General features: G+C 36.1%; 1 protein-coding gene across 2 annotated transcripts in view; it reads left to right on the forward strand.

The window, feature by feature from the left end:
* The first annotated feature begins 1,489 nt into the window (after positions 1–1,489).
* Positions 1,490–17,431, forward strand: part of Mbl (muscleblind) — a 220,533-nt gene continuing 204,591 nt past the window's right edge. For both annotated transcript variants that reach the window (XM_049852287.2, XM_049852297.2), the window contains exon 1: positions 1,490–1,743. The gene's annotated coding sequence lies outside the window, so the exon portion shown is untranslated. The remainder of the gene's footprint in view (positions 1,744–17,431) is intronic.

Genomic DNA, 17,431 nt, shown 5'->3' on the forward strand with positions numbered 1-17,431 from the left:
TACACTGATGCATTCTTGTATGCGATAAGTATGACTACGAAATGTATGTAAGTAATTTAGGAACTGAGCCGTATGAAACGGTGTTAATATAAAAATACATCATATTTAAAAACCCAAATTTTAAGCTACAACATAATCAGTGTTTATTTATGCTTGTATATTAGTTACAGTACACAGTACAGTTGGTTACAGTACTGAAAGCTAAGCTGAACAAATGCACAAACATCCGAATTGAGACAAAATTTTTGGGAAATCCGGTAAGTAGGTATTAATTTCCCATATAGGTACTGTAGTCAAAAATGTAGGTACAAAATGTATACAAAAATATTATTCGATTCAGTTTTAACGAAAATATTTACTTTAGTACTCGTAAATCGGGAAAATAAATAAAGATTGTAAAACATAAAAAAAGTATATTTTATTTTTCCCGCGCTCCAGTTGCATGTTGACATTTAGGGAAGCAACAATGCAGCCTAAAGAAAAAAAAACTCTTTTTAAGAACGGAAATGCATGGTGAACAAAAATACTTACAAAAATAATTTAAATGCATAACCGTCATTAACTTTGGCTTATTTTATATTTAAAAGAGACTTTTTTATTCTTCTTGCAAAACAATTTTTGATAACTAATCGTAGAAAATACTAACTACTTACATTACTTTTTATTTCACTTCAATATTTGAACAAAAAACCAAAGCATTATTTTCTAAGTAATTATCTAAAATACCTGTAGGATTTGTCACTCGTTCGTAGTAAGTTTTTCATCTGACAGCTGTTTTACGCGGGAAAATTAGTTGCAAACAAGGCAACACATAAAAGTTTAAAAAATCTGAAATTATTTCTAACTTCATAGGCAAATCATTATTGATTTAAAACATTAATTAATGACATTAACGTTACGTAGAAAGAAACGACATCACATAACTTAAAATGAGGGTAGTACCAAAGTAAAATGTAACGTTGATTGAGGGTAGGTGACTACTTAACAAAAATAATCAGTGTACAAACGCGTGACAGCCGCCATAACGGCTTATTGTGAACTTGAACAAACTTATTTTGGTACGATGATATAAACGTAGTAAAAGTGATGAAAAGGTGATATTAATTAAGTGTTAAGCCGACCAGATCGTTAGTGTTGTGTAGTGCGAAGTGTAGGATCAGTTGACGCGGGATTATCTGTTCTACAAGGACGTTCCTTTTGAACTGCAACGGCCTACCTAATAGGTAAGTTGTAATTGTTAACTTTGGATTACTAGTTAAGAACTGCCGTAGCATCTGTTCAGTAAAAAAGCAGCTCGTGTAAGTAAAGATAGTGGAAGTGGTGTGGAGTGTATGGCCTAGGGTCGGGTCGGGTCGCGGCGGCCTGCTGAGGCGACGCGGCGGCGGCGGCGGCACCGGCGACGTCGGAGGCGTGCCCCGGCGGGCCAATGGCGCGGCCCCGCCGCCCGCCGCCCCCGGCCGCAGCGCCGATACACCCAGCTCGCCAGTAGGTTTGTGTCCTTTTGGCTGACCGCATGACTCCGTATCTCGCTTCGTCGCTGTACTCGTTGTAACCTGTGTACGTGCAGCACGCGCTTCACCCTCTCCTCACAGCTGACAACGCTAGCTTCCGCCAGAACGCCTCATACTCGGTCACTGAACTCGCCCAAGTTTGTGAACTAACTAGTTGAAAAACTTTGGAAAGTAAAAGTGGGGAAGCAGTGAAGAGCCGGAGTGCAGGCGTGCAGCGCGGCGCCCTAGCCAGGTACTGTGCGCCCGGCGCCCCGCGCCCCGCTTGTTGACGCCTGTCAGCGCTGTCTGATCTGATATGTGCCGGCCTATTTGTACACAAGCCGTGACAACTCCATTATTTGCGTCGTAAACATCCATGTATCCACGTAGGTCTGTATGTATGAAACATAAACATGTTCACGAATGCACCATATTCGGTTTGAAATATATTAAATTGGGCACGAGGTAAGTATAAATTATTACTGAGATCTGTCAAAATTCACAGAAAAACATTAAAATCGCGTAGCGTGACCATTGTTATGAAATACAACTTCACCGTAAGCCGGCAACTTATTGTATTTATTTTCCACTGCGCAATATCATTTCCTCGAAGAGACTGATTCCGTAAAACTGAGCAATAAAAAGTTTCATAAGTCGCTATTTGTCAGATAAAAGTATAATCCAAACTGTTTACGTTTGATAAAGTAGATAGGTATATTTGATTTATTAAATTGATCTCGTCAGTATTCAGTGGAGGCGAGGGCATCGAAAGCGAAGGTTGCCGTCAAATCAGACCTAACTATACATATTCAATGTGATCTCGGCTTCGCGCTACGGCGGTTCTACGGAAACCCAATCGCATTAAAACGCCGGAAAAAATAAAAAGGGTAGCTAGCACACAAGATTCTCTGAATAAACATAACAATTTCCAGTTGATCGCGTCGGAGCGCAGCAGACAAATTAAAGAACATTTTTGTGTACGAGCTCCTCGCCTCTGCCGGCTTCATAAAACTTAACTACACGCCGTAACCGCCACTAATTATTAGGGTGGGTTTACATAACGTATTTATGAGCATGAGATTTAACAGCAACGTCGGTCTCGGGTGGTCTGTTATCGCCCCATTAAAAAGTTGTCCTCTGCGGGCACGTAAATAACATAACACGAGCGTCGCCATGCTGGGGCCGCACGCCGCACGCCGCGCCCGCGCCGCGCGCCGCCTGACACCGACCAACACGCTTCTGTTCTTACTACATTCACCAGTTCGTGTAACTAATATTCAAGAGTACAAGATTTCACCGCAAAAAAATGTCTGCTATAAGCAATACGTTTTGGCGTTAAATTCAAGGCCAAGTAATAAAGTTAATTAATGAACACCGATCGCTGCAATATCTACGTATTATTTTCAGCTTTGCCGGTTAGGATATAAAGTCTAATATTCATTAATCAGCGGGCGACTGCAGTGCAGCGTGACCGCTACAGTTAATAAGGACGCCTAACGCCACAGTTCGTCGCACCACATTTATATACAGTGAACACTCGGCTTTAGATTTAATTGTATATATTTAGTTGGATAATGAGAAAATACAGCCCGAGAAGCTGGTGCGCTCTACATATTAAAGATATAATTTAACCGAGGTAAAATAAAACTTATAGCAGAACTAATAGGTCGAGTTGACGCGATAAGCTAATATAAGCCGGCAACTTACACGGCGGCGAGATTGGCCGACGTCGCCGGCCCGACGCCGAGACGACGCCGAGACGACGCCGCGCCGACGCCACTCTCAAAGTTTTCATGTTTACACACCGCTCTGACGATGATACTCGCGCTAATTTCTGTATTTACGACAGCTCCCTTGATACTTAATAAGAAAAACTTGCTTATCTCCTTGATAAAGTCCAAACTTTGAATTAGTCTACGGATACTTAAAGAGTAATTTTATTTTATGGACTAGAAATTAATTGGTGCAAGGGTTTTTAGCGAACTTTTTGATTTAGATGACACATTTGCGAGGCACACACATTTCGTTTCCACAGCCCATTACGTCCGTGAAGTTGCGCGGCCCGGGACATTAGATACCGCACGGATAAAATGTGGGGCAATTCAAATTGGAATTATGTCTATTTTATTAAACCTCTTTTACAGCACATTTATCTACACAACTTAGTACTCAATTTGTTTTTAAAGACTAGGTACTTGTAAGGTTTATTTTATTGCAGCTTTGTGTTGATAAAAGCAATTTTCATTTGAAGCTCGTGCTACGAAAGCGTAGCATCGGTGTAGCAATGTCGCTACGGTGCGTATATTCGTAGCGGTGCGTAGGCCTAAGTAGGCCGTATCAGGCGTCACGTGAGTTGACAAGGTAATTTGACAAGTATGTAGATATTAACAGGTAGGCAGGTTCCGCACCAAATCCTTGGTAATCCTGCCGACGCCACCCCGTCTGCCTCATATACATAACTGAGAAAATAAGTTAATTTCATTGAAATATCGCGCTTGTATAATTCCTATGTTTGTTCCGATTACTTTTGAATTGATAAGTATTTGTGACCAAAACAACTTGAAGGAATAGATTTGATTTACTGCTATGATAAATGATTATGTTGCTTTTCTTATTGTTAATCAAAATAATATCTATGGATAAAAGAATAATAATTTGGTCCAATAATAATTTAGCAGATGACTTTAAAAATACAAATCAGGCCTAAAAGTAACAAAAGTTTCGCGGATTTTAAAAGAAATTGTAGTACATTTTGTTATGCTAATTCCACGCTTGTTCAACGCGACAGAAAACCCCAAATCCAATGTAAAACAAGATAAACATAAAAAGATGATTGTACAGAATTATGTTACGCGGAAAATGATATCACGAAATCCTATATACAAAGAAACATTATAATACGCCATTTTCCTCATCAGTTTTTATTTTCAACAATTTCTGTAACAACGCTCAATCTTCGGAACTTTGTGAAAGTATTATGAAAGAAAATCAATTATTTGTAATAGGATAGCTTTGATCTGTCAATTACTCGCGGTATAATCTATCCTAAACAAGCAAACGTTTGGCCGACTCGAGTGGAAACACAGGGAGCGTTATATTTCACCGTCCCACGCATCACGATAACACTTATTGTGTTTTCTTAGCTCGAATTTTAGCTGAAATATTGTTTCAAAGTCTTGACTAGAGGTAATTTACACGTTCCACAGAACTTTGTCATAGATTACGCTTTATTTTGATAAGCCTTTATTTTTTTATTTGAAATTGTTTCTTTGTTTAGATTGTGTTCAAGAATAAAGGAATAAGCAATTTTATTTTTAACATCTAGAAGGAATAGCGTTTGCTTTCTTATTTGTTATAAAGTTTATTTATAAAAATTGCAGTAGTTGGATACAAGTTACTCCGACGGGCCCACGAGGGAATTGAAGTGAAAAATAAAGTATGATAAAAACTTTTGTCCTCTTCCGTTATCTCTTGACACAAGATTTTCGAGGCCGTTTTAAACCGGGAAGGAAAACATTAAGGTTATCCGACACTTAGATTCCAACGAAAATTTTACTTGTCGCCTTTAATTCTCTTGAATAATGTATACTAATATTTACATAAAGTTTATTTAGACAGTTTTAGGTTAATCTCTTTAACAACAGATTCGATTACAATTAATATGGATTGAATGGAGCAGAATTAATGGTACCCAGTTATCTCTGCTACTATAGATTCACTTTCACGTGTATTCTATCCATACCACCGCAGGCAAGACCTAGTAATAGATACGCCGTCTTCATACTATAATAACATTCTCAAAGAAAGTGGTGCACAATACAATACACAGGTTTCGATAACACATGAACAATAGAAGTACCTACCCACCCCTACGCACCCGCTCCCCATACATTATCACCGACATATTGCGGCTGCCACTCTATAGCTACATAACACCAGCGAGATATGAAACCGTACCTATGAATACAATAACAAAACGACAGTTAAGACCCAGCCCTGAGCTTGTGACGTCATTTAATCGACGAATGGTGCTCCAAAGAGCAGTTTATCGCGATGTCAATAAATTTGAACCTAAGCGAGGAGCAGACTAGGTTCTTACATCCGAGAATTTCTCGTCATGGAGTCCAATTGAGCGCGCTAACGCTCCTAGTAAATTACGTGATATCGTGCTCGCAGGTGTAGCCTACAATGTCCAAAATTCACGATATTTTGTACTTTGTAATCACAGAACTGAGGCTCGTAACGTCAAAGTTAACAATTTTGTTTATTTTGTTAATATTGACACGCTTATATTAGTTTCACTTGTAACTATACAAAATCTTGTTGCTAAATGATTTTCAAAAATCAATCTCTAAAACGATGTCTTTGATTAGATAAATACACTATACTTAATAGGTATGGGGCTTAGTGGAAAATGAGTATAGCATCCAAGGAATTCCAGACTTGCATTGCCCTTGGCTTTCCGTTCTACACATCTCCTTTACCATACGCTATTATCTACATATTTATTAGCACATCTTTGAAATTGTTTACTTTAATTTACCAAAAATGAAGATCAAGTCTGTTTCAAACAAAATTAAGTAGCTCATATTTATCGCCCAAATTTTAAGCTTATGAATATACTAACTGGACTCATTTATATTAGTACCAAAATGAATACTGCTGAGTGCTGACGCAAAAGCTTCACTAGCCTTTTTTATTAATAGTTTTTAAATAAACACGTCGCGAAACTTTTACCTCCAAGGTATTGAAAAATCTTTCCCCAAAGAAGCATTGCAAAGTTCAGGTTTATAAAAGTTTCCCATGAAGAAACACCAAAATAACTAATGGCCAAGTTTCGAAAATGTAAAACGGTGAGGGTATTAATTTCAAACTTAATTTTAAATGTACGTCTTGTTCGAGTAGTCCTGTTATTAAAGATGGCCACAAAAACTGCTCTCGGCAGATAACTGGCTAGAACAAAAGTGGAACGTTTAACTGGCTCATCCTAGTTCCTTACCATCCCACTGAGCCAGTCCAATCACATAATCAATTTATCAGTGCTGTATAAAAATAGGATACGTCGCGTTCTATTCCAATCGTTCCGCTTTAATAGAATTTTAATTTCAATTTCACACATAGCGGGGCACACGGATTACGACACTGGCACGGGTCGGGCGAGTCGAGTCGAGTCGAGTGAATTTTTCCGATCGGCTCGGCAAGTGTACCGTAGAAATTTTGATGGGCCGTTATTACACAGTCCGTTTCAAACGTATTGTGTGCGAATGCGCTACAAAAATAGCAATATTTTGTATTGTGTGTGGGTAACGTTGCTGTTTGAGTAGCTGCGTTTTTAACGTTACGCCCGACGCTTTGATGAAGTCCCGGTTTATCTGTTAGAAAATTGAAATACATAATGCAGAAAATGTATGCGGCAATAAAAGTGTGAAATATGAACAGGATTTTCAGTTGAAATGAAACGCATTGGATCGTGTTCAAGGGGAAATGGACCAAATAAAGTAGTGGTATATGATTAGAGATCCGTTTTGGATATAAACTAGGTATACTTCCTTCCGTGAGCGAACATATTTGAAGATTTATGACGGTATAATAAATATCACTCAAAAATTCTATTCCCTAGAACTTGCGAACAAGTTATCAGATTATAAAAGCATGCGCATCTTATGTTGTGACAAGTTGACATTTTCCAGTCATCAAGTGTCACTTGGCGGTAATTCGGTCGGTGCTTGTAAGCGTAGGCTGACGTCACGACACGATAACGAGACGCGACACGTTACGTCGTCTGCAGGCTCGATAATGGGGTTGCAGTCACCTGGAAACTGCCTGTTTTATATTTCATAGCCGTTCCTGCTGCGGTCTGCGCATTCAATTAACTTCAGTTGTCCGCCGCACGTTTGTAATGTACGGTGAAATATCGAGAGCTTGATGAGAGCAGCCCGTGTGGCCCTGTCTTTATGACCTACATGCTTATAAACGCACTCCGTTGAAATGTGCCGACATGACAACTCACAGTAAATTAAACGTTGCTTTATTAATTGTGTAAAATATACTTTGTACGTCGTAAGTGCAAGTTAATATTACAATTCCAGTATATTAATCAGTATTCATTTCACTGTTTATAATTTGTATTATAATCATATACAATTTAAATAAAAAACATTCCTCCGTGCCTTCAACATAATTACTTTTATTCCATAGAGTGAGTTTATCACACAAAGCAATATTTGCGAAACTAATAAAGTAGGGCTAATTGAAAATAATATGAATACGATGTAAAACAAAACTCTTATATAAAAGAGAAAAGAGTTCCCGCACACTGCAGAATAAACGGTTGGCCGAAAGGTCACTGGATGTTTGATCAGTTTTCCGTTGATTTGATACCGGCTTACCTGATCTTTGTAATGTGCGTGACACCATTTATCTTATGAGCCCAAAAATACTATCGGCCGACTAAAAGTTTGCAGTATGCGCGAGCTCTAAAGTAAAGGCACGCGTCGACTGGCTCGCAGCGAATCGCACGCACGGTCCGAAACGATTCGATGAAATTGCACGTAACATGCGTGTTCGGACTTTTCCGATGGCCGCAATGCAACAGAAATTCTGACAAAGTTTACAAAAATCTGTGTGTATACTTAGCTAAAGGGATTTTTAAATCTATGTTTAAAATCCTCAGAATCATATCGGTACCAAAAACTGCGTATTGCTAAACTGCGGCAGGCAGGATTTAAATGTACCTAAAAGATTCGATATGTTCCAAAATAAATCCTCATTTTTCTACATTCATAAAAATAGCCGCAAACACATTTGACACAAACTGCATACCGAGGTAATAAAGCAATCTTCAATATTCTTTTGTGAAAGTCGAACGGAATGGTTCGGTGATTTGTAGCTTAGAGTATATATCGCGTTGCATTGCCATCAATCCGTAAGTGAATCTAGGAGCGAGCACGTCGCAGCTGCAACTGATATCACCTGACGATGTCGTTTGTACCCGTCCGACCGGGATTAGGCACGGGCTACACGCGCGCAAAACGACACTTTGAATTACGCTTACGGATTTACGCTATTGAACGCCGGACTTTAAAATATTCACAACATATCGGCGTTTCATCCGCATTGAACGCGTTTCAAAAGTTTCCAATTGTTGAAGTATTTTAACAGATGCGATCGCATTTATTTTTGTTGTGGTCGTAGATTAAATCTTGTCTTTCTCTTGATTAACCGAAAGGTTTTTCCTGACGGCGTCGAATCAAGTCTGATGTTCCAATTTCATCGAAGTTTCCCTTTGTCTCTGGCTCGAAAGCGGATTGGAATCGTATGGCTCTCTATCTGACGTGTAGTGCTTTATTGCTTATGGTGTCCCGAGTCTAAATCCTCTCCTTTCAAATGGGATTATGATTGATATAGAACTTGAAATATTTGGGAAATGTTTTCTGACTGTTATATGACTTATCGATATCGTTTGCGGGTTAATAGGTTACTGTTTTTGTAAACACGCAACCTTTTAGCTGCTTTTAATTTGGGGTAATTAATTTTAAAATTATTTGTTACACCACTTTGCTTAATACTACACAGTACGAAGGTGTAATTAAGTTGTATCTAATTGTATTGTATTAGAAATAATGTGTTAAAGTGATAGGGATCACAAACTTAAGCTTAATTCGTAAAAAAACAAGCTTATTTAAACGACTAACCTTTTAAAAATGAGTGAACCCGTAATAACATTAAATTAACTAAAAATAACATCCTCAACATACAACATACTCCATCTAATCTAACACACAAGCTACTAACGGAGGCAATTTAATAACTTTACAAGAAACTAATAGTAAAGTTAACGAGCCAGCATATCAAAGAGCCAATATATTTTGTTTGCATAAGGCCGCGTGCACGGCCGCGCCGACGGAGTTCCGCAAGTCTCCACTGGGGAAACCGCCTTACGAAAACATTTTTCATAAAGCCTCCACACATACTTGATACGTAATTTATGGGGACACCGCGTATATGCCGCTACTTGAATGTTGATTAGAAAATGTTCCACAGCGAAGGCCCCGTAAATCGAACGAGATGTTGATGCTTTTTACGTGCTTTATAAAATCACTGATGACGGGATGAAAGGCTTGTTTTAGCATACAGTTTGTCATGTTGAGTATGAGGGTACTTTTACGTAAATCTGATAAATAATCCGTCGGAATGATGCTGTATTTTCTTGTTGAATAATTAGTGAGGTTTCGCAGGATGCCGTGGATTTAAAACGTTGTTAAAAGTTTATTGAGAGGTAGTGCAGAGTTATTTTTTATTTCATAGGCTTGGGCGCTATACCGGTATTGTATTTACGGTGCATTCATATATGATCCTCTCGAGTGGCCTACATACATAAATACGTTGCCTCTTTTTATCTGGCAGCTACCACTTTAATGACTGTTAACATTCACACTTTTTAATTGAAAGTTAACCTTGCAATAGAAATCAAAGCTTTTAAGGTCCATTAACAGTTACAGAAGTAATGCAAACCTTCAATTAATAAAACCACTAAATAGTATGGTCTTCTTAATTACCTACACCATTTACTTAAAAACTATTGATAACAATACTTATAACAATCAAATCTCTCCTCAACATAGCAGCCACTGATACATTCATGTACAATTGTACATACATACAATAGGTACACATATAAGTATATAGTATAGTATGGTATAGCCCCGATATCTCATGTCCGCCGTGACAAGCGGCCACGTATCGCGCAACCCAGCGTCATACGTTTAGATTGTATTAGCATCAAACAGATTGCCAGCCCATTGCAACTGGTGATAGATTTACACTGCACAACATGCAACTGTGTATCTATAGATGCCATAGTTGGGGGTAAAAAATAAAATATAAATCGGTGGTAACTAACGTTATCTGATAGCAATCCTGATTCCTGCATTGGTTTTCACGGCTTTCATTTTATGGTGGTTGTCAAAAAAAAGTGCGTCGCATCTAGTCACTTATCGGTGTATGTATATGGTATTTTTAATGTCATGCCTCAATTGGTCGTTCATATTATCCTCTGTTGATTGAACAAAAAGTTTATTTATACAATAAGTTGTTATAATTATGAAAATGATATAAATAGCAGCACAATAATGGAGCAACATTTCCACCTACCCAATACAAAGCGGGCCATATCCCGTGGAAATCGTTTATGAACAGTGTAAATATGCGTTAAAAAGACACTTCTTTACAAATGCGGCCAAGTAAAAAAGCATCCGATTTTCCCGTCGTGCCACGGTCGCATAAGTTAATTTCCGGAAGCCGGGTAGTATAGCCGGTTGTTTGTTTGTTTATCCGGGTTGATTACGCAAGCCGGGTGGGCTCTGGCGCTCATAAGCCATGTAATCAGCTATCAGTTGATAGTAAACATTGTTCATATGATATCCATTAGTCGTTAAGCATTTTGGAATTGCTTTGCTATCGATTTTTGTGTCGGCTTTCGAAGCCTTTTTATAGACAGCGCTTTGTAATGTAATTTACGTAGGTGTGGCAGGGAATTGTAATGTTGTTGTTGTAATAGTCGTGTTATGTGATGCCGTTAGAAACAGACTCTCCTTAAAAATTTTATTGTTTAAAATTGCCTTTAACTATGCATATAACTATAATTTGCATATAACTATAATATAACATTGCATATAACTATAATTTAAAAAAAAAAAACATTTTGAGTTTTCAAATACCTACTCAATATTTTAAAATAATCATCCTGCCGTTACAAGTGCAAGTACTGATGTTTTCAGTTGAGCACGATAATACATTCACTCTCGATCGCAGACGGCTTAAATCAACGCAATTCTAAAATTATAAAAGATCAAAAAGAGTCTTTTCTTTCTTTCTTAACCACATTTAAAAATAAATTTCTCAGAAATACCTACCCACGCTGTCTTACAACAATCTAATTTATAGGTACTTTCCTTGTCGAAATCTGAAAATTTAGTTTGTTCGCGAACTTTTGCGAATAAAGTGAAGATATTACTAGAATTAAACTGAAGTATTGTCTAAACCTCGCAACTTGTCTGAAAGTTAAACGTAAACAAAACCAAAAATAACAACAAAGTAATTAATGTACAAAATTGGTTTACATTGTATGCTAATCATAGATTTTGACATTATAATAAAAGTTTAATTAAAAATACAATTTGATTAAATAAACCCAAATAATAATTTAATACATCGTATCGCGTATTTGTAGGTAGTCATAAAAACAAATCCTGTCCCAAAGACCGTTGACCTTATAAGAAAAATAATTCTATTTTCTTCCACGAAAAATATTTACAGAGTAAACCCTTGCCTCCGAAGATTTGAGGGGATTCAGTTCTTGACACCGAAACGTTTAGTCTTCCCCCGCGCTAAGAGATGGCGCCACTTGTTAATCTGAGCAAAAAGGACAAAGAAAATTGTTCATTTCTTTAATTCCCTCTTTGCGCTTGATATTCCTCTTTTTTTAAATACCTCCTGGAACGAGTAAATAAAGTACACTAATTATGTAAAAGAAGCGAATAATTTATGCAAGGTGCGCACGGAGGCGTAAGCAGAATCGCAAAGAGTTTAATAAATGTGCTTCATCCTTTTTGGAAATTAAACCTTCGTCTAGTTTTGTAGATAGGTACTTAAAAGCTGTTGTTTTTTATGTATCCTTTACAAAATCTAGTCTATCGTGAAAATATTACTGATAATATGTATTACTGGACAAAGGACAAAATATATGCCCTCTTAAAAACATTCGATATTTTGTTAGTATAAATAATTTTATTATACGATTTGAAATGATGTATTTGCAGAACAGAAAAAAACTCACAGCCTTTGTTTTTAATATCGCCTATTGATCAAGATACCGGGAAGCGAGATCCGCAAATAAAAATTAATCACATTGTTTTTCCTCTAAAATATTCCGAGAATACTTACGTACACATTTGCGTATTCATCTCATCGATCTACACGTCTTGATAATATTGAACCGTATTGCTGTAGAATAAGGTATATTTTTGTATAAGCAGAATCTTCCAGAAGCTATTACCATACGTAACAGGGTTAAAACGTACATACACGTCTAAGTGAAATAAAAAACGCGGTAAAAATCCCACATGGGAGTAGTTAGAAGCACTCCAAATGTCAACCGCTCTTAGCTAAGTAATCAGGTTTAAAATTCATGGGGTCAGAGTTAGCAACCACCCTGGGGTGTTTTATTGGGAGGAAAGTTATGTTTCAGTTAATCGGTTTCCTAGAATAATTCTGGCGATGTATGTAAATTGGATTAAAACAATATTAAGCCTGTGGGTCCTTGAAGAGCTTGGTAGTTCTGTTTGCAATACACAAATTTGTCGCCTGCTACTCATTGCCCACATCAAATGAAACCCTATACAAAACCTATCTTCGATCTCCTCCAAAAATAACACAATAATCAAGAAAGTCAACGAAATAGATTAAATGCCTAAACCAAACAAATAATGTCTCCAGCACGGCTCGTATACAAAAAACCTTTGTATAAATAGTTCACCGAAAAGAATGGACGAACTGATAAATTGAAACTTCTGGATCATAAATATTGATCACATAAATCTTTTGGTCCTCGAAAATAAAAATAACTTCTATATTATACAGGAATCGGGGTATTCGCAAAGTTTTACCTTTCACTATAAATAAACAGGTCATGAGTGATGGATCACGTGGATCAAATGGCTTTAACTAAAGGTGGACAAGTTATACACTTAGATTGCTTAGAGAACAAGCCTACAAAAATATCACAATTGTCATACAAACAATGTAATTCTTGAATGTACTTACATTAATGAAGAACGTTTCAAATCTTATTAAATGTCCAATTGTTTATTGACTACAATAATAAATTGCTCAAAGGTAATGAATTTCCTAAACCGAATTCTCAGAATAAAGCAAAAAGTACAAAATGTAAAACAAAGACACAAAAGTCAGGTAGGAAATAATCAAAGCACTAATTATTGTGATCTCCGAGTGGAATCTTTTTAATAAGAAATTCGTAATTCGGAACGAATGACTTTATTCACCCGATGTCGTCTCAAGTAATGTTAATTAGATAATTTAATTTCGACGTTTCTGATGAAATGTTTTAGGGGAGTTTTCTTTCATCTTATCTTTTTGGTTCGAGTACCTGCTTGTCTTAATAATTGTCATAATCTTATACTTAATACTCTGACCGCGCTGACAGTTCATTATTAATAATTTGATATTTTGACGAGTAGATAATTCTATCTGAAGTTATTTTTAAAATTTCGCTGCTAAATTGCTTCGGTGGTACCCACAGACAGTAGCTATAATAAATATTTTTATGTTTTAAGTTAAAAAAGTATGTACTACTACTTAAAAAAGAAATCACTACTTAAGTTTTCCGACAGATTTTCTCAGCAAATACCAGGCAATTTTCAATGTAACATTAGTAAGTGAATAAATCACATGGAATAAGCAGTTAACCCTAGTGGCATCCTATCCGGCGGCTGTCATTAGCTCGTATCGGAGACCTTATATATCACTAATAACCCAGAAAATTGAGCACCCAATATTCTGCCTTAGCTATTGAGATTTACACGATTTTAGAGCAATAAAAATACATTTATAGGCTTCCTCTTGTAATATATAGTTTTGTGAAGTTATACTTACATACATTTTTCTGTCTTATTAATTTAATATTGTTAAAAAAAAATCTAAAGGTGTAAACCTACTTTATGTGTTTAATTTCTAAATTTTGTAATGTGTAAATATTCCATTCATAAACTTGCCTTTTGAGGAATGTTTTGACTTTAACAACTTGAGTACCTACAGTAAAGGATTCACTCTTTCAGTGTAACTCGGGAGACCGAAAAAAGCTCTGTGAGGATTAAAATTCATATGCCTTTGAAAAATCGAACCTATTTCATATCTTTCGAGAGTCCGATAGAATCCGGATAGTCAAAGAGTCCGATTACTCTTTGACTCTTAACACAGCAACTCATTCCATGACGTTTTAGAAAAATAAAGAAGAAGAATACATTTATCTGAAGATATTTAAAAACCTACAGAATTCTGCAAAAGTGAGTCATTTTTTGTGTCCCGGGTTAAGGTTAAGTTGAGTTATATCTATGATGGAATTGATAAAATTACGGATAATATACGCATATCTATGGACTGGCTGCATAATTTTCTTTTAATTTTTATTGACTAGAAAAAAATACCCACATTTAAAAATCTCGCTTGTATTTATCACGGGACCCCACAAATTCTAATTACTCCACATAACATCATTAAGTAGAAACGTTATCACACACAACTCGACTCAAAAGTGAGCAGATAGCTAAATATAACGAGGTATAATCAGCATAATAAAACAGTAGCAAATACCTCCATCCACATTAATTGCTTAAGCAAGCCAAACACATCTGAAAATACGTTCCGTATGCCATTTGTAGTTAGTATTTCGGCTAAATTCTCGCCGTAGGTACACAAGTTGGCGGTTACTGTTCTGTAATAAACATAGTTTCGGTGCAGGTAACTGTTGGGACATACGGCTCATGTGTGCGGACAATAAACTAGGTACGTCAACTTGTAAGTTCGGCTAAACTGAGTCTAGTATTTAGACTCTGTGATTTAGACAGTGACTTTGTGTGTGTGTTGGTTTTCAGTTGTTTTATTTTGATTGTTGAGATAATTAGCAGTGGTATGAGTTGATGTGATTTATTCGTGTTAATTCTCTTTACTAACTAGTCCCGATTAGCAGCACTAATCTCTAGTGGGATGAACTACCTACCTCATGTTAATAATAAGGCTTATCTTAAGGTTTAACATGGTTTAACGCTTTTTAATTCCCACACAATAACTCCCACTGTGGTTAATTAAATATACAGTAATTTCTGCTTAAATCGGAAAGTTTTGTAGCTATGTCCAAAAACAATATTATAAGATACTTATAAGATAAATAAATACTTATCAAAATAGGTGAGTAAGTAAAAACCAATATCTGTCAATGTTTTGTTCACTTTTCGATTTCTTTTGCCCAAGAGGCTTATGATACTAAAATTATACATTCAATCAAATTTATTTCTACTTACGTTTCTTTTTCAATATGCCTTTTATTGCCGCAGATACTTATACATAAATAAGTATCTTTAATAGCCAAAACTCAAGTCAAAATTAAAAATAAAGCTGACGGATAAGCATTTATTAAAAGTGTTAATTTAATTAAAATCTGTTGAATAAAGTAAACACAACGGCGTGGTTTTTCAATTAACAATTAATGACAGGTAAAAGCTTATTGCTTGCCTGAATTATGAATTAAAATTACACTTACATTGTACGTACGGTTGAAATCAAACTACTTTTTGTTAATTATCTTGCTAATTATTTTCCAATTTTCGTTTAATGGCCTTTCTCGTTGAAAATTCACATGGTAAACCAATATCTTTGTAATTTACCGTCCGTAGTATATTAATGCATTGCAGTATAATTAAGATTGTCATAAAATATTTCATTCAACAGTCTGTATTTTTATATAAATGTAGCAGTAACTTATTTTTAATACACATTAGTACTTAATTGGACGCACTTCTGGAGACTTTAAGAAACAACTGATTTATTTTGGTGTCATTTCTATTACTATCAACTAGCAAATTATTAATTTACTTTACATCAAACATCATTTCTATGTTTATATTTAGAAACGTTAAAATAACAACTTTGTCAGAAATAAAAAAATGTTGTACAACTTAATTGTCCGTGTGTCCGACAGGTTATGTCCCGGCTCCTACTGGTAGTGGAATCTCATAGATATCTCGCCGTAGATTCCATACACCGGCGACGCTCACAGATATTCACAACGTTCGCTTGTTTTCTAAACTTCTACAGATTATCTATAGCTTGCATGGATTTAACTGACAAATATTCTGTACGCCGTTTATCATCATCACCCTTTTTTATTGGCCCACTGCTGGGTATAGGTCTCCTCTCACACAGAAGGATTGAGTGTTAATCACCACGCTTGCTAAATGAAGGTTGATTTTAGACTTAATAGTCCATGTTTCCTTATTTATGCTTAGATTTTTTTATACATATTTTTTGATTGATATAGGTACATTCTAAGTGAAGATTTTAGACTCTATGCTCGTCATTTGACCCTTTTGAGTCCAAAATTTAAAAAAGAAAATCAAAATACAGAATGGTAGGTGAAAATTAAGTAATAGTGAGAAAGAGCCGTGTTATTTCGTAAAGGCTATACGCTAGTTTAAAATAACCATTCCAGTTCCAATTTAATGTAAATGTTTAGTGAAATAATTAAAACCTAATTTGACGAAAATGTTTGCAAGATTAGAGAGAGGTTGACATAAAGTCAGGAGCGCGAAGTATTTTACTCACAAAACGGTTGGTATTATTTACGTACCTATCTACTGAGTTATATTTAGAACCCCTATTAGTCAAGGTATATTATTTAGAAACTCAGAATAATTTTTTTATTGAATGTTTAATCAAACCTGGTTTGTTTTAGGCAATTACGTATCGAACTCCTTCGTTTTGCAGGTAATTCTTTCTTATTTTGTAGTTTTTATTACTTAATGTTAACTTAAGTATGTAAGTAATACATTACTACATTAAGTACAATTTCATTAACGGCTTGTGTTTCATAAACACAATGATGAACATTAGACAGGCATATTTAATGAAACAACAAAACAATAGCAAAATCACACGCCGCCGACCAACGCTTGATTTACACCCACACCAGCTACACTAATTAACTGCCAAATTAATTATTATTGCAGCCAGGACGCTCTGTAAAGCTTCCTTTCTGTTAAACTATTCGTCATAGTTAATCGGTTAAGTGCTAGAGATCAGGCTCGAGCGCGGCTATAGGCGAACTGCGCAAATCTGATCAATCTGTCAGCACTAATACACTAAATATA

The sequence above is a fragment of the Helicoverpa armigera genome, chromosome 6 (genome assembly GCF_030705265.1).
Source record: "Helicoverpa armigera isolate CAAS_96S chromosome 6, ASM3070526v1, whole genome shotgun sequence".
Taxonomy (NCBI): Eukaryota; Metazoa; Arthropoda; class Insecta; order Lepidoptera; family Noctuidae; genus Helicoverpa; species Helicoverpa armigera.